Source organism: Jaculus jaculus, chromosome 9, assembly GCF_020740685.1.
Source record: "Jaculus jaculus isolate mJacJac1 chromosome 9, mJacJac1.mat.Y.cur, whole genome shotgun sequence".
In the NCBI taxonomy this organism is placed as follows: domain Eukaryota; kingdom Metazoa; phylum Chordata; class Mammalia; order Rodentia; family Dipodidae; genus Jaculus; species Jaculus jaculus.
In genome coordinates this window covers 71,379,307-71,397,498 of record NC_059110.1, presented here as the reverse complement: position 1 = coordinate 71,397,498, position 18,192 = coordinate 71,379,307, and the positions used below count along the sequence as shown (strand labels likewise).

The 18,192-nt window shown below is 43.9% G+C and overlaps 1 pseudogene; it reads right to left on the bottom strand.

Moving 5' to 3' along the window:
* Positions 1-3,549: 3,549 nt before the first annotated feature.
* On the bottom strand, positions 3,550-10,586 carry LOC101613088 (annotated as a pseudogene).
* Between the last annotated feature and the right edge of the window lie 7,606 nt (positions 10,587-18,192).

Below are 18,192 nucleotides of genomic sequence, written 5' to 3'. Positions count from 1 at the left end.
CTTGCCTATGAGGTCTAAGGACCTAGGTTTGACTCCCCAGTACCCACAAAAAGCTAGATGCAAAGATGGCGCATGTGTCTAGAGTTCATTTGCATTGGCTGGAGGCTCTGGCGCACCCATTCTCTCTCCCTCTCCACCCCTCAAATAAATGAAGTATTTTTTTAAAAAAGAAAGAAATTAGAGGGCTGGACTGGAGAGATTACTTAGTGGTTAATGCACTTGCCTGTAAAGCCAAAGGACCCAGGTTTGATTCCCCAGGATCCATGTAAGCCAGATGCACAAAGTGGTACAAGTGTCTGGAATTTGTTTGCAGCAGCTAGAGGCCTTGGCTTGCCCATTCTTTCTCTCTCTCTCCCCGCCCCTTCTTTTTCTCTCTCAAGTAAATAAATAAAAATAAAAATATATTAAAAAAAATAAATTAGATAAGTTGCAAGCAAACAACTTAATGCTTTACTGTGAAGCCTTGGAAAAAGAAGAACAAGGAAATCCAAAAATCAGTAGACAGAAAAAAATAATAAAACTAGGGCAGAAATTAATAAAATATAAACAAAAAATACAAAGAATCAAGGAAATGGAGAGTTGGTTCTTTGAAAGGATAAATACCCTTAACAAATCTGACCAAAAGAATAAAAGAAGAGATGGAAATTAATAAAATTAGAGATGAAAGTGCACCATTACAACTGATACCAATGAAAATGATAAGGACATATTTGAAGAATATATTACTCCACTAAATTTGAAAATCTGAAAGAAACAGATGATTTTGTAAATTTATATGACCTACTAAAATCAAGATGAGATAAACCATTTAAACAGACCTATAACAAGCACTAAGATCAAAGCAGTTCTAAAAAAATCTCTCTATTAAAAAGAGTCTAAAAAAAGAAAAAAAGAAGAAAAGAGTCTAGAAGTTGGAGAAATGGTTTAGTGGTTAAGGTGCTTGCCTGTAAAGCTAAAGGACTCTGGTTCAGTTCCTCAGGACCAACATAAATGACATGCACAAGGGGGTGCACACATTTGGAGTTCATTTGTAGTGGCTGGAGGCCTTGGTGCACCCATTCTCTCCCCTTCCCCTCTCTCTCACCGCCTATTTCTTGCTGTCTGAAATAAATAAAGGAAAATGAAATGGTGACAAAGTCCAGGCCCAGATGGAGTCACTGGTGAATTCTACCAAACCTTCATGGAAGAACTAACACCAGTGCTTCTCAAACTTTTCCATAAAATACAAAAGGAATGGATCCTAACAAACTCCTTCTACTAAGCCAACATTACCCTGATACCAAAACCAGACAAAGAAAGAAAATTACAGACTAATCTCCCTCATGAACATAGATGCAAAAATTCTCAACAAAATACTGGCAAACAGTTGAGTGTGGTGGTACACACCTTTAATCCCAGCACATGGTAGGTAGAGGTAGGAGGATTGCTGTTAGTTCAATGTCACCCTGAAACTACATAGTGAATTCCAAGTCACCCTGGGCTAGAGTGAGACCCTACTTTGAAAAATCAAAATAAATAAATAAATACTAATAATAATAAAATAAAAATAAAATACTGACAAACAGAACACAAGAATACATCAGAAAGATCATTCACCCCCAGGTAGGTTTTATCTCAGACATGCAGGGATGGTTCAAAATACGCAAATGGATAAATGTTATACACTATGTAAGTGGACTGAAGGACAAAAATCACTTGTCATCTCAATTGATGCAGCAAAGGCATTTGATAAAATCCAACATCCTTTCATGATAAAAGTCCTAAAGAAACTGGGAATAGAAGGAACATACCTCAACATAGTAAAGGCTGTTTTATTTATTTTTGTTTTAGATAGGGTCTCACTTTAGCCCAGGCTGATCTGGAATTCACTCTGTAGTCTCAAGGTGGCCTCTAACTCATGGTGATACTCCTACCTCTGCCTCCTGAGTGTGGGGATTAAAGGCATGCACCACCATGCCTGGCAGTAAAGGCTGTTTTGACAAACCTATTAGCCAACATAATACTAAATGGGGAAAAACTTGAAGCATTTCCACTAAAATCAGGAAAAAGACAAGGGTGTCAACTGTCCCCACTTTTATTTAATACAGTACTGGAAGTCTTATCTATATAAGGCAAGCAACTCAATAAATGGATATAAATTGGAAAGGAAGAAATCAAATTATTATTTGCTGATGATATGATTCTGTATATAAGGGACCCTAAAGAGTACCAGCAAACTCTTAGAACTGATAAATACTTTTAGCAACATAGTAGGATACAAAATTATCACACAGAAATTAGTAGCCTTCCTATATACCAAGAACAAATTCAGGGAAACACTCCTATTCATAATTGCCCCAAAAGTAAGAAAGAGGGCTGGAGAGATGGCATAGCGGTTAAGCGCTTGCCTGTGAAGCCTAAGGACCCCGGTTCGAGGCTTGGTTCCCCAGGTCCCACGTTAGCCAGATGCACAAGGGAGCACACGTGTCTGGAGTTTGTTTGCAGAGGCTGGAAGCCCTGGCGAGCCCATTCTCTCTCTCTCCCTCTATCTGTCTTTCTCTCTGTGTCTGTCGCTCTCAAATGAATAAATAAATAATTTTAAAAAAAACATTTAAAAAAAACTGTAAAACAGGGCTGGAAAGATGGCTTAGCAGGTAAGGTGCTTGCCTGCAAAGCCCAGGTTTGATTTCCCAGGACCCACATAAGCCAGATGCACTAGGTAGTGCATGTGTCTGGAGTTTGTTTGCAGTGGTTGGAGGCCCTGGCATGCCCATCCTCTCTCTTTCTGCCTCTTTCTCTCTCTCTCAAATAAATAAATAAATAAATAAAAATAACTTTAAAAAGGGGGGCTGGAGAAATGGCTTAGAGATTAAGGCACTTGCCTGTGAAGCCAAAGGACCCAGGTTCTATTCCTCAGTACCCATGTAAAGCAGATGCACAAGGTGGTACATGTATCTGGAGTTTGTTTGCAGACCCGGGCGCACCCGTTTTCTCTCTCTCTCTATCAAATAAATAAATAAAATAAAATATTAATAAAAAGAGGGGGGCTGGAGTGATGGTTTAGCAGTTAAGGTACCTGCCTACGAAGCCTAAGGACTCATGTTCTACTCTCCAGATCCCACTTAGGCGGGCACACATGGTGAGGCAAGCACAAAGTTGAACATGCCCACTAGGTGGCACAAGCATCTGGAGTTCAATTGCCACAAGCTGCTCTTGGTTGGGTGTTTTCTGCCAGCAAGGTGGACCTGACTACAAGAGGTGGTGACTCGATTTTCTACCTTCTCAAACATGACTAAGAAAAAGGTTACAAGTAGTAACATTTACATGTACAAAAGGAAGGACTATGAACTGATGAACGGGGCTCTATTGGACTCGGCAAGTGTGCAGAATCAACAGGGCGGCAGCCCTGACAACTGTCTTGCATTGAGGTTTTCCAAGAGGGCCATTGAGCCTGCCAAGAAGTCTCTGGTGAGTACCACCAACCAGCTTGCTGTCTTTAGTACAGGCCTTCATGATGTCAGTCACTCTGCTCCTGCAAAATCCCTCATGTAAAGGAATTTTCAATGCTGATCAGTGGTGTGGGATCGATTCCATATGCACACTGAGCTTCATTTCATTGTCAAGAGTTTGAACAAGTTGTTGCATGGATGGAAGATGACCAGATTCCAGCTCGGACCACATTGGTACATCATTTAAGGTATTCTCAAATGCACCTATTGACATACACTGGTTCTCTACCATGTTGCTCAATAAGAAAACCATCATACAGGCGTAGACCTTGTTTTCTTGGCCCCACTGCCAAATGCTAAGAGTTTGCATGCCAAAGAAACCGAAAGGACCCTTGCCAACAACAATACTAGCTTGAAGATTGACAGGGAAAATGCTGTGTCTATAAATTGGTTGTGGGAGGTAATTTTCTCCTGAATGCGGAAGTCTGGATACCGCTGGCTAATAACCCGCAGGTATTCCTCAAACACCCGCCTATACCCTCAGGACACACTGATCTGGAACTTCAGCTGCGGGCCTGGGGCGGACTGCATCTTTAATCTCTTGCTAGGCTCGAGGCCTCGCTGCGGACCACCGCTGACCCCACCACTAGGAGAAGCAGCAGCCGCCTGCCCAGAGTCTGCAGACCGCCGGAGCCTGGCCCCCCGAGGCACCCTACCGCGCAGGCTGCCAGGCTGCCGAGAAGTGACCATTATTATCTCCAATTTATACATAAGGAGACTAAGGCTCAAAGAGTTGTCCAAGAGTCAACAGGGGGGTGAATGTCAAAGCAGGAATTAAAAGTCTAGAGGCCCAATTCTGAGGTCTGTTCTCTTAACTTTGACCAGAGAAAAATAATTCTAGAGAAAGTAATATTAAACAAAAAGAGACAAAGAAAGGGAAAGACCAATGTTGAAAATTCAAGTTACAAGACTTTCATTTTTCATTGCTGGCAGCAACAGATGCTCCTTCTTCTTCCTTCCTTCTCTTTTCTCTTCTTTCTTTTTCCCCTCTCCCCCCCTCCCCCCGCCCCAAGGCACAGTCTCATTCTAGCCCAGGCTGACCTGGAACTCACTTTATAGTCCCAGGCTGGCCTTAAACTCATGTTGATGTTCCTACCTCTGCCTCTGAGTGCTGGGATTAAAGGCGTGTGCCACCACTCCCAGCTGATGCAGTTTTTGTAGGAGAAAATATTTAATAGAATCTTTTTTTTTTTTTTGGTTTCTCAAGGCAGGGTCTCACTGTAGCCCAGGCTGACCTGGAATTCACTATGTAGTCTCAGGGTGGCCTCAGACTCACAGTGATCCTCCTATCTTTGCCTCCTGAGTGCTGTGATTAAAAGGAAGACATGATCCACCATGCCTGGCTGATGTAGTTATTGTAGGACAAAATATTTCATATAATTCTTTTTTTTTGTTGTTTATTTATTTATTTGAGAGCGACAGACATAGAGAGAAAGACAGATAGAGGGAGAGAGAGAGAATGGGTGCGCCAGGGCTTCCAGCCACTGCAAACGAACTCCAGACACGTGCGCCCCCTTGTGCATCTGGCTAACGTGGGACCTGGGGAACCGAGCCTCGAACGGGGGTCCTTAGGCTTCACAGGCAAGCGCTTAACCGCTAAGCCATCTCTCCAGCCCCTAATTCTTTTTTTTGAGGCAGGATCTCATTCTAGTTCAGGCTGGCCTGGAATTCACTACATAGTCTCAGGGTGGCCTGGAACTCACGGCAATCCTCCTACCTCTGCCTCCCAAGTGCTGGGATTAAAGGCATGCGCCACCACGCCTGGCTGAATATAATTTTTATTTCTTACTTTTTTTTTTTTTTCTAGGTAGGGTCTCACTCTAGCCCAGACTAACCTGGAACTCACTCTGTAGTCCCAGGCTACGCTTGAATTTATAGGGATCCTCCTACCTCTGCTTAAAGGCATATACCATCATCCCCAGCCCAAATGTTTATTTCTTATTTTAAAAAGTAGCTTCTTACCTCAAAAGAATTATTTTAAATAGCTTATTTCTCCTTCTGCATTTTTTCTATAGTATACTTTGTAGGAAGTGTATTAGTAACTTGTAAATGACAATGTTACAACTTTGTGTTGAGGTTACAGGTCAAGAGCTATTGCATCATAAAGAAAGTGGAAGTGGTACTGTAACTGCCATTGCAAGAGAGGAAATATTACAAAAATCTCAACTGCAAAAAAAGTAAAAATTGCTAAAACTTTGTTTAGATCTAACAAAAAGTTAAGACATGTTGGATAGATGGCTTAGCGGTTAAGGCACTTGCCTTCAAAGCCAAAGGACCCAGGTATGATTCCCCAGGACATATTAAGCCAGATGCACAAGGTGGCACATGCGTCTGGAGTTTGTTTGCAGTGGCTATAGGCCCTGGATAGCCCATTCTTTCTCTCTCTCTCTCTCTCTCTCGGCCTCTCTCTCTCTCTCTCAAAAATAGATAAATAAAAAATATTTTTTTTTAAAGTTAAGACAAGCCAGGCATGGTGGCACATGTCTGTAATCCCAGCACTCAGGAGTAGGAAGATTGTTGTGAGTCTGAGGCCACCCTGAGAATACAGAGAATCCAGGTCAGCCTGGGCTAGAGTGAGACCTACTTCAAATTAAAAAAAAAAAAAAAACAACAAAAACAAAGTTAACACAACTCATAAAATTGTCTCTGATGTAAAGAGAGAGGGTTCATTTTCAGTCTGTATTTTCTGATCTCCTAACTTGGCCCTGCAGGCCTGGAGGAAGCTCTGATGTACACAACCTGCTGAGGACTTCCATTCTGGTAAGAAGCCTGCTGAGTGCTGGGTGTGATGGCGCACGCCTTTAATCCCAGCACTTGGGAGGCAGAGGTAGGAGGCTCACCATGAGTTCAAGGCCACCCTCAGATGACAAAGTGAACTCCAGTTCGGCCTAGGCTGGGGTGAGACCCTACCTCGAAAAACCAAACTAAATAAATAAATTAAATTAAATGAAAACAAGCTGGGCGTGGTGGGGCATGCCTTTAATCCTAGCACTTGGAAGGCAGAGGTAGGAAGATCACTGTGAGTTTGAGGTCATCCTGAGACTACATAGTGAATTCCAGCCTGGGGGAGAGTGAAACCCTACCCTCTAAAAACAAAAACAAAAACAAACACAAACATTCAAACAAACACAAAAAAACCAAGAAAAAGCAGCAGCCTGCTGAGAAGCTGACAAGATGCGCAGCAGCAGGAAGCCATCTTTCACAGGCAGTGGTGTGAGTTATCACTAATGAGTGGGGGTGGTGGACGAAGAAGGCCCTCTTGTGTCCCATAGGGTAGAACAGAATCTGTGCGTGTTCTATGTAGCTTGGTACAAGCCCACTGCTAATGGATTACTTGTTCTGCATTAACTCTCCAGCCTCGTGGCTCCTGGAGCAGTACAAAGTTGACACCAACCACAGACTCAGGGTTCAAGAAATGCCTGATCCCAGGTGTTCAGAGAATAAGGGAGAGTGCAGGGAATGCATGTGCCACTTTGGGCACCTGGCTGCATGTGGGTACTGGGGAATCAAAACCCTGGCCATCAGGTTTTGCAAGCAAGCTTCTTTAACTTCTTTTTATTTTTTTTAAACTTTTATTTATATTTATTTATTTGAGAGAGGGAGAGAGAAAGAATGGGTATACTAGTGTCGCCAGCCACTGCAAACAAACTTCAGACATATGCAGCACCTTGTGCATCTGGCTTATGTGGGTCCTGGGGAATCAAATCTGGTTCTTTGGCTTGTGCCTTACCCACTAAGCCATCTCACTAGCCCCCCCCTTAACTTCTGAGCCATCTTTCCAGCCCCAGTTGACAATCTTGAGAGGAAGTTTCATCACAGGAAAAAAAGCATGAGAGGGCAGGGCATCACTTCTTGCACAGTAGCAGTTGGCAGAAAGTAGCAAAAAGTAAGCAGAGCTACTTCTGGCAAAGAGAACTGGGCTCTAACACCCCCAAGTCCACCCTAGCAGCACACTTCCTCCAGCAAGGTTCTACCTCCTAACTTGCGACCAGCTGGGGACCAGGCATTCAAAATACACAAGGCTTTAGGGGCATCTCATTCAAACCACCACAAACCTCAGAAAAGTGGCTGACTACATGTGCTACCTTGTATATCTGGCTTATGTGGGTACTGGGAAATTGAACCTGGGTCCTTAGGCTTTGCAGGCAAGTGCCTTAACTTCTTCTTTTTTTTTGTTTGTTTATTTGAAAGTGACAGACAGAGAAAGAGGAAAAGACAGAGAGAGAGAGAGAGAGAGAGGGAGAAAGAGAGAGAGAGAATGGGCGCGCCAGGGCCTCCAGCCACTGCAAATGAACTCCAGACACGTGCGCCCCCTTATGTATCTGGCTAACATGGGTCTTGGGGAATTGAGCCTTGAACCAGGGTCCTTAGGCTTCACAGGCAAGCGTTTAACTGCTAAGCCATCTCTCCAGCCCAAGTGCCTTAACTTCTGAGCCATCTCTCTAGCCTCAAAAATATTTTTAAAAAGATATATCTAGAACCAAAAAGAAAAAAGAAAAAAATAAAACCAAAAAGATACATCTAGCCAGGCATGGTGGCCCACACCTTTAATCCCAGCACTCAGGAGGCAGAGGTAGGAGGATCACTGTGAGTTCGAGGCCACCCTAAGACTACATAGTGAATGTCAAGTCAGCCTGGACTAGAGTGAGACCCTACCTCAAAAAGAAACAAAACAGGGCTGGAGATATTTATAAATAAATATATATATATATATATATATATATATATATATTTGGTTTTTTGAGGTAGGGTCTCTCTAGTCCAGGCTGACCTGGAATTAACTATGTAGTCTCAGGGTGGCCTCGAACTCATGGTGATCCTCCTACCTCTGCCTCCTGAGTGCTGGAATTAAAGGCGTGTGCCACCATACCCAGCTGATATATATATTTTTTATTTATTTATTTTTATTTGAGACAGAGAGGGATAGAGAGAGAATGGATGCACCAGGGCCTCTGGCCCCTGCAAATGAACTCCAGAGTCATGCACCTCCTTGTGCATCTGGCTTATGTGGGATCTGGAGAATGAAACCTGGGTTCTTAGGCTTTTCAGGCAAGCACCTCAACTGCTAAGCCATCTCTCCAGCCCTCACTGATATATTTTGAAAGGGAAAGATGGAAAGTCATGAGAAACCAGAAATAATACTAATACTCCTATTCTGAACCTAAATACATGGCATGTTTTTGTGTGTGCATGTTATTAGTGTACATGTGTGGATGCACATGTACATGTATGTGCATGTTATGAAAGCCAGAGGACAACCTTGAGTGTTGTTCCTCAGACACTGTCCTTTTTTTTTTGGAGACAAGCTCTCTCATTGGAACTTGCAAAGTAGGATCCTTCTGTCTCTGCCTTTCTAGGTCTGGGATTACAAGTGTGGGCCTGGGATTACAAGCACATCATTTGGCTTTTAAATTAAAAAAATATATATAGTTATTTGTTGGAGGGAGGGCTCATCAAAATCTAAGAGGATATAAATAAATCATATGGAATCCTGCTTTTTTGGACAATGGAACATTCAGGAGCCATAGATTGTTGCTAGAAAATTTTCAGTGCCAGGGATGGGATACCTTCCAGTGAGGTGTTGGCCAGGGAGGTCCCTGATGCCCCCAAAACATTGCAGGCCATTGCCGAGGCCCTTGGTTTCCCACCAGGAGTAGATGGCAAGACCCTATTGCTGAAGACTCCACATACTTGGGCTGCAAGACCACTGAGAAATCCTGCCGGAACTGAGCTGATAACCTCCTCCATGTAGACCAGCTGACAGAAAGCTGGAAGAAGCCATTCTACATGTAGTTCAATGGGAGAAAGAGAAATCACCATTGAAGATACTCAACAGTGGACAATGCAAGCCTTATATTTGGCCAGCCAGGCCAAATGACCCAATGGGTGCAATAGTGGCACATCTGTCATGGTGGAAACCAACTGCCCTCTAACTGGACTGGAGGCCTGCTCCATGGGAGGGAATACATCCCTGATACTGAAAACCTAAAACAGGGTTAGTCATGAGCCCTAGGGGTGTAGTCTGCTGCTGTCTGTCTAAATGTATATATTATGCTTATCAAACTGCCCAGTAAGCACTTCTCTTAATATTTATACCCTTATACTAATGCTACTCTCACTTTTGGTAGAGAATCTTCTCTTTTCAGATGGCAGTGACCCTGGGATGACTCAGAAGGTATCATAGTGCTGGAAAGACATGACCGGAGTGCTCTGTAATATCTCTATCATACCTTCCAAGGCTTAGGGTCTAACACAGAAGAGGTGGCTGAAAGAATGTTAAGAGCCAATGGAAGAGTAGGACCCCTTACAACGTGCTCCCCCCAGACACAAAATGGCCTGGATTTCCATGACCTCACAGTGCCTGACACTACCTACACAAGACCGTCATAATAGGAGGAAAAGATCGTGCCATCAAAATAAAAGAGAGACTGATTAAGATGGGATGGAGAATGGAGTTTCAAAGGGGAAACTGGGGGGAGGGAGGATATCACCATGGGATATTTTTTATAATCATGGAAGTTGTTAACAAAAATTTGAAAACATATTTATTTATGAGTGTATGTGCATATACATGGGTGTGGGTGCCTGTGTGCCACGGAGTGTATGTGGAGGTCAGAGGACAACCTCTAGGTGTCTGTGCTCTTCCATCATGCCTGAGACAGAGTCTTGTTGCTGCAAACACGATGCCCGGGAGCTTTGGATTCTTCTGGCTCCCTCTCCCATAGTCTAGAGGCAATGGGGTTACAGACACATGTGTCACTTTGCATCTAGCTTTTATGTGTGTGCTAGGGAGGATTGAACTGAAGAATGCAAGCAAGTACCTTTAGCTGCTGGGCCATCTCTCCAGTCACTAGCTAATTTTTCAAAACAATTATAACGACATTTGTTTACTAAACATTCTAAGTTAGTTTTTTAAAAATACTTTTATTTATTTATTTGAGACAGAGAGAAAGAGGCGGACCAGGGATGGGATACCTTCCAGTGAATTGTTGGCCAGGGAGGTCCCTGATGCCACCGCCAGGGAGGAGGCCGCAGACACGGGCAGAGTGTGGTATGAGAAGCCGAGCTGGACAACGGCGCACTTCACCTTCGTCTCATTTACTCGGGTCTCCAGGAGGCTTGGCTCCCCCAGCTGCGGCCTGGGAGCCTTCTCTGGGTCTAGATCACGGCCCTGCCCACCTTCCTAGGAAGAGAACCCTCAGATTCTGAGGAGGCAGAGACTGCCATGTTCATTTCCAAGGTTGGGCGCCAATTTTGGGGCCAACTATATATATACACACACGTGTATATATGTGTGTGCACTCTTTCACATAAGAGTAGACGAGGCCGGCACCGCCGCAGCTCCGCCTGGGGGAGGGCTATCGGGCCCGCTGCGCCGCGCCGCGCGGAACGAGCCGAGCGGAGGGCGGTCCGCGCTGCGAGCCGGCGGGCGGTACCCGGCACCGCACGGCCTCGGCGGGCGGATTCGAGATGCCCAGAGCGAGCCCGTCCCGGGAGTCTCCCGGCGGCGTGGACACGGGCGTCGGGGCTCCTGGGACCGGACGCGGGGTCCCCGGCTGGGGAGGCTGCGGTAAGGGCACGGTGTGGGCGCGCGCCCCGGTGCCCGCCGCTCCCCGTCGGGAGGAGCCCCCGCGCCCCGGGGCTGCCGGCAAGAGGGAGTCTCCCCCGGCCGCCTGCTGCTCGAGGAGCGGGCGTGGCCGCCGGGCGCCCTGAGGCCCCTGGCGCGGAGCTGGCGCGCGGGCCGGGGTTCCTGTGGCCGGGAGCCGCCGCCGCCGTGACCCAGAGCCCTCCGCAGCCTGTCCCCCGGGCCGAGCCGCCCTCGCCGGAGACCCGGGCCTCAGGCTCTTGGAGCTTTGAATTTCCCTCTTAGGACTGCCTTCATTGTGTCCCCGAGGTTTTGGCCGCTGCCTCTGCCTGGGGACCTCCGCGGACATGCTGCTCCCTCTACGAGCCCTGCGCCTCTGGCCTGCGATGCCCAAGCACTTCCTCTGGATCATGATTTCTGCGTCCTGTCCACAGAATTACATTCATGCAGCACTGAGAGGAGGAAGCCCTGAGGTTTTTCAATATCCCTCCTCTTCATAATAGCAATGTACTGCCAGAAGCATTCAGCTGGGGTCTTTTTCCACTTTTTTGGCTGTGGAATTCTCTAATGTCAAGTCAATTTCCAGTCCAGGAAATTTAAACGTTATTTATGACGTAGAAATTTAATGTATACATACATTGAAAACATACACCTATTTTTACCTATGTGTTTCTTAAAATTTTGTGTGATTTATAGTTATCCTAAGCATATATTCTTGAGCCAAGGGACACCATGTGATTTCCTTGGTGGTGACAGTTGGCTTTTGAATGTTAGTTGTTAGAACTCCAGGATGAATCTGAAGTTTCATCATCATCATCTTCAGGTATGTCAATAACAACTTCTGTAGGAATTCTAGGAAGATTCCTAATCTTAGAAGGCTGGTGTCCTGAAACCTTTCTAATCTACTCATTGGTGACGATGGATTATAAAAGGGAGCAGACGCTGTGTCTGGTGAGGAGGGAGTAGACACTGTCTGGTGATGGCAAGGTCATGAAGCTGCTTTTGTTTTTCTCTCCAACCTTAGGACGCTTTGGTCGCACACATCCTCTCAACATCGATCCTTAAAAGCAATATTAAGATTCTCACGTTAGCTATAGGTTATTTTTACCATTATAGACGTGTTCTAAAAGTAAGTTCCTCACTTCCCTAAGTTTATAAAGCCTGTACTATGGTACTGCTTTAAAACATTTTATTGTTTTAAATAACTAGTAAATACCTCTAGCAGAACTGTAGCGACCAATAGATTTGTAAGGAATAAGGGGCCGGCACTTACCAGTATGTTTTATTTGTTGAGAAATACCATCTTTCAAGTCAGAAATATCCCACACATCAAGAAAAGAAGTCAAGCCGGGCGTGGTGGCGCATGCCTTTAATCCCAGCACTCAGGAGGCAGAGGTAGAAGGATCACCATGAGTTCAAGGCCACCCTGAGATGACAGAGTTAATTCCAGGTCAGCCTGGACCAGAGTGAGACTCTACCTCGAAAAAAGAAAAGAAAAAAAAAAAAAAAGAAAGAAAAGAAGTCAATACAGAGGTGTTTTCTTTTAAGGTCACATACACTGTGTACGTAAACAAAAAATGGTGAGCCAGTACAGCAAAAGACACCTCAGTATAGATAATGAAATCCTAAAAACAGCAACAAAAATAATCAAACATCATTGCTTCAAAATTGATAACCCTTTCAAAGTGATTTCAAAGGTATGTGTCAATAACATTTTAAAATTCCAGATTTTGTTCATTTTCCAAAATATTTTTTTACTAAATCATAAGATGACAATCCAAGATTAAAATCCCTTTTGCATTAAATCTCCATCACGTTTTCTTTCGGAAAAAAAAAAGTACATTGTACTCTCAATCCATCACCCAAAGGCCCAAAGAAAAACTGTAGCTAGAAATGGTTAGAAGAACAACCATAATTACAAATCAGTAACTATGGCCCATTTCTTCAGTGTTCCCCTTGTCTCACTATGGTGTGAGGGGAAAACTGTTGCGCCCCTCCCGCCAGCAGGAAGAACAACAACAACAGGATTCTTCTCAAGCACACTTTATTGGGAGCTCCAGACTGAAAGAGAGAAGGACCCTGACCCTACAGAGCCCCAAGCTTATATACTAGTGGTCAGATGATTGTGCAGTGTCGTCTGATTGGCATAAGTCTCATCAGTTGACTATGCATCACCCAATCGGGATAGGTGAGCAGCCATGTTAGGATAACATCATGTGCTCATGCACAGACAATTAGGATACAAAAGCAGTAAACAAGCTGACACAGCAAAGCCTGATAAAGCCAGCAAGGCTTCCCACAGTAGCTGACACAGCAAAGCCTGATAAAGCCAGCATGGCTTCCCACAGTTCCCCCTTTTTAAAATTGTTTTGAACCTCAGGATACCCGATCCAGGACCGGCCCTCATGATGGCCAGTCCGATCAAGGGTAGAGCCCAAGACCAAAAGCCTGCTTCAGCACCTTCCCGAGTGCAATGGAAAAATTCCTTCAGGGTGCAAAGGCTGCTCATGCAGGAATGTAAGCCTTCCAAGGTGCAATGACAACAAGGTCACTTGGTGTGCAAAGGCCTTACAGTAAGCAGGGTGGAACTAACCATTTTGCAGGCTTGCCAGCCACACTTGTGGAGATGCTCCTTGATCCAAGGCTATAAGTGCCTGAACAATCTTTATGTTATCCTGGTGACGTTGTCGTCTGATTCGACAGATAAGCCAGAGACAGAACACCATACCACACAAAAGGGCTGCTCCGAACATAGCCACCCCCACCCATTCCTTAAAGAAAGAAAATGCAGAAGATAACCAAGAAGTAAAATCTCCCAAAGAGATTGGCTCCAAATGAGTTCCATTCAGCTGTACAATCTGGAACAGTAACTTCCGAGATAGCTGCTCTCCTTCACGCGTCCAGTTTCCTGCCAAAAATTCAGCTAGCTTGCGACTCTGATTAAAAGAAGCAGTAAAATTAAATTGCAAAGGAGTAATACACAAATGTTGATACTGAGACACACATCCAAGTTGTATTATTTTATATAATTCCTCTACTTGATTCTGCACCAAATCTACTCTTTGATTGACTAGATGAATACCAGCAAGAAGGTGTGTATTAATTGCTTCTTGTGTTTCTAATGCTGTAGAAGTCTTTTCTACTATATTATTAACAACTTCCACAGTTTGGGCCTGAGATGTCATGGCAATAGCAGCAGTAGTTGCTGCTGCAGCTGAAATGACGATGGCGGAAATGATTGCTGCAGTAATACCAAAATCTCTTTTATGACGAATAAGTCCTACTAAAGGAAAGGTATTTGGATCCGCCTCTACTGGAATGGGGACAAAAGTAGGTAATTTTACTATTAAAGCTAGATTAACTCTAGCATTCCAGCACTCTGCAAGCCAACATGTGATAGTTCTACAATCTATCAAAGAGATGTTAGTGCTAACATTTGCTGTCAGAAAAAAGAATGGAGCTTGTACACAAATTGAGGCTGGATTGAAGCTACTATTAATCTATTGGTGATTTTTATTTATGTCTTTAATATAAATTTTATCATTTATATTAACTCTAACTGCTGAAACATTCCATAATGCATGTTTAGTTCCCAATAATCCTGCTAAAGCTGACACATCTGCCATTGCACCGGCCTCATTGGACAGAAGCCATTTATACCAGGGCCAACCAGCACTATTACTAAGAGTATCATCTCCTTTACTTTTAAATTGGTAACGCCTTAATGGAGGGGTCATTTGAAACCCCTGTAAGATCTGTTTCTGGATTTTATCTGAACTCTGACATGGAGTAAAAATCGGAGGAAATGCATAATTAGGTTCACACCAGGGAGCACCTTTTACATTATTAGCATATATCTTAAGATTGGGCTGTCTAGAAGGGACAGTCACTTCACTCTGTATCAATAATGTGGTAATATTAACATTTGTAACATTACCTCCCTCTCCTGACCCATTTTGTTTTTTCTTAGTAATCTGAGTTAAAGTTGCAAGTATTATACTCATATCAACTTTAGACTTTTCTAATGGGTCCTGCCAAGCACTAAGATTTTGTTTTTGTAATACAATACATGGGGGAGCTAGGTTCTTATTACCCTGGAAAAAACACAAAGTGCCATTCAGATGAAAAGAAGTTTGATTATAAATTGTTGGTGTTTGCATAGGATCCCTGATGCAAGGCATTTCCCCTTGGCAAGATGTGGAAAATAGAGTAGGTAAGACACTAGAATATGAATGAACTGGCATAGGGACAGGCCATGTTCTGGCCACAGCCCAAAACTGCATCTTAATTCCCTTTATCATCATCGGCAGGAACAGGCTCAGGATCATCAGTAGTAATACGGAGGTTGTCATTCCTTGTTGTCTCATGACGCACGATTCGAGTCAACCGCTCTGGCACCCAGATAGGATCAGCTTGGCCCTGTGGAAAAACACAAACAGCTCCCCTGGATCTGGCTATAACTGGATCCGGGCCTTTCCAGACATTTTCAAGTACATCTTTATATCCTATAGCTTCATGATATCTATTATTGGTATTAGGATCCTCAAAGACTGGATAAGCACTAGCCAGCTTTTTCCAAGTATCTGGTTTTATCAGACTACATCCGGACGAAGGACGTGCCCCAAACGGAAGTCGGCCATCTTGTTGTTTACACCTTTTACTCATAGAAGCATAAGCTGGAGGAGAAGCAGAGACGCCATCTTGTCTGGGTCTAGAACACTCCCGACCACATTCAGTCTCTACTTCCTCAAAATCCTGTTCTTCCTCGGGAGTTAATTCTTCTCCCTCAGATTCACTAGAACTTTCTATATATAAATTTGCAAGTTCCATTAAATCTGGATATAACTTAGGACCTGAATTTGGCCCTTCCTTTTGTGATTCATTTTTATTCTGTGCACTTTTATTCTGTTCTATTTGAAACCTAGGTTCTCCTTTTATTTTAACCTTTTTTTGTTTTCCCCTTTTACTTTCTTCAGACTCTGACATACTATCTTGATGATGTGCTAATATGCGTTGACCTTCCCTGATCACTTCTTCACAATGTTTGTCCTCCAAACAGGATCGCACCAAACGCCATAAGGGCTGTGTACCTGCGCGCAACTTTCGCGTTTCTGACTCACGGTCAATGTCTCTGCCTAATTTATCCCAGCAGGTCAAATTTAAACCTCCAGTCAGCTCAAACCAAGGCGCTATCATAGCCACTTCTTCCAAAAACCCTTTAAGAGTTTTATCTGAAATCTTAAGCCTACGTTGTGTTAGTACTTCCTGAAGTGGCTCCAAAAAGGTGGAGTGGTGCTGTCCCATTTTGCAACCTTATGTATGTTACTTAGAGATCAGTTACAGGCCAAAACTTATCATATAGCACCAGGGGAACTTACCGGTACCGCCGCTCCGTGTGTTGAGTTCTGAATCCTCCCTCGGAAGTATCCTCAGGGGTCCTCTCAATTGGCCGTTTGTTGACAAGTTCCCGGGTTTCGGCACCACTTGTTGCGCCCCTCCCGCCAGCAGGAAGAACAACAACAACAGGATTCTTCTCAAGCACACTTTATTGGGAGCTCCAGACTGAAAGAGAGAAGGACCCTGACCCTACAGAGCCCCAAGCTTATATACTAGTGGTCAGATGATTGTGCAGTGTCGTCTGATTGGCATAAGTCTCATCAGTTGACTATGCATCACCCAATCGGGATAGGTGAGCAGCCATGTTAGGATAACATCATGTGCTCATGCACAGACAATTAGGATATAAAAGCAGTAAACAAGCTGACACAGCAAAGCCTGATAAAGCCAGCAAGGCTTCCCACAGTAGCTGACACAGCAAAGCCTGATAAAGCCAGCATGGCTTCCCACAGAAAACTCTCAGCCCAGTGCCTTCACGTGGTCAGTCAGTTAGTGGTGACAGCATGTGACACTGCTTAACAAGTAGTAAAGCTTTGAGTTCAGACAGCACGATTTACTTGGAGTCCTGTGGCCATCTTTTCTGCACCTTTCCATCCCCAGAAATGATTTTTAGAAATAACACCAAGCCTGACTAACAATGCAATGATGATCGATTGCCTGAATGTTAAGAAGAGATGGTAAATGTCAAGTCTACATCAAACGTAAGATGAGCAGTGGTTTGAAAAGTATGCCAGTTCAAAGCTTTACAATGTTGGAGAGTTGGCTTAGCAGTTAAAGCATTTGCCTGCAAAGACTAAGGACCCAGGTCTGATTCCATAGTACCCAGGAAAGCCAGGTGCACAAGTTGGCACATCCATCTAGAGTTCATTTGCGGTGGTTAGAGACCCTGGCCTGCCCATTCTCTCTCTCAAATAAATGAATAAATCAATCAAATATTTTAAAAATATGAGAGCTGACCACCAATGATGGGCTACAAGAGGACCTACACCTATTAAATTCTCTAAAAAAATAAGGGTTATCCCATTTGTCTGGTGCTAACTTTACTCTCAGTTGGAGAATCTGCTTCTCTTTTTCAGATAGATGCAGATCCTAAGGAGAGAACCACCCCATCATACCTCAAAAGGGCCCCAGCTGAAACTAAGAACAACTGGCGAAACAAGCAAGGGTGCTGTTTTCTTGGTGAACCTGGTACCAGCACAAGGGTGAAGGAGATCGACACAGATAACAATCAACTCCTACCAAATCATATATCCAGAGACACAGAGGCTCCTGACACCTCATCACTGAAGCAGACCAAAAATGAACCCAACTCAGGGAAATTTTGCGGAAGAGGGGGCGGAAAGAATGTCAGAGCCACACGTTGGGTCATGATACACAGAGACATTTCTCCTACCCATAACTGTGGGCTAACTCCACATTACATGACCCATATACCTCAACAAGGAGGGGCCAGGGGGAGGGGGTAGGACATGGATGAGCCTAGCAATGGTACCAACTTGGCTGTATTCATTGAGTACAAAACTAATTAACAAAAAATAAGTAAATTATAAAAAAAGAGTAGATTGGGGAGGTAATATGGAGAATGGAATTTCAAAGGAGAAAGTGGGGAGGGGAGGGAATTAACACGGGATTTTTTTATAATCATGGAAAATGCTAATAAAAATGTTAAAAAAAGAGTAGATGAATCTGAATAATTTGGTTGCTTATCTAAATGTGTGTTGC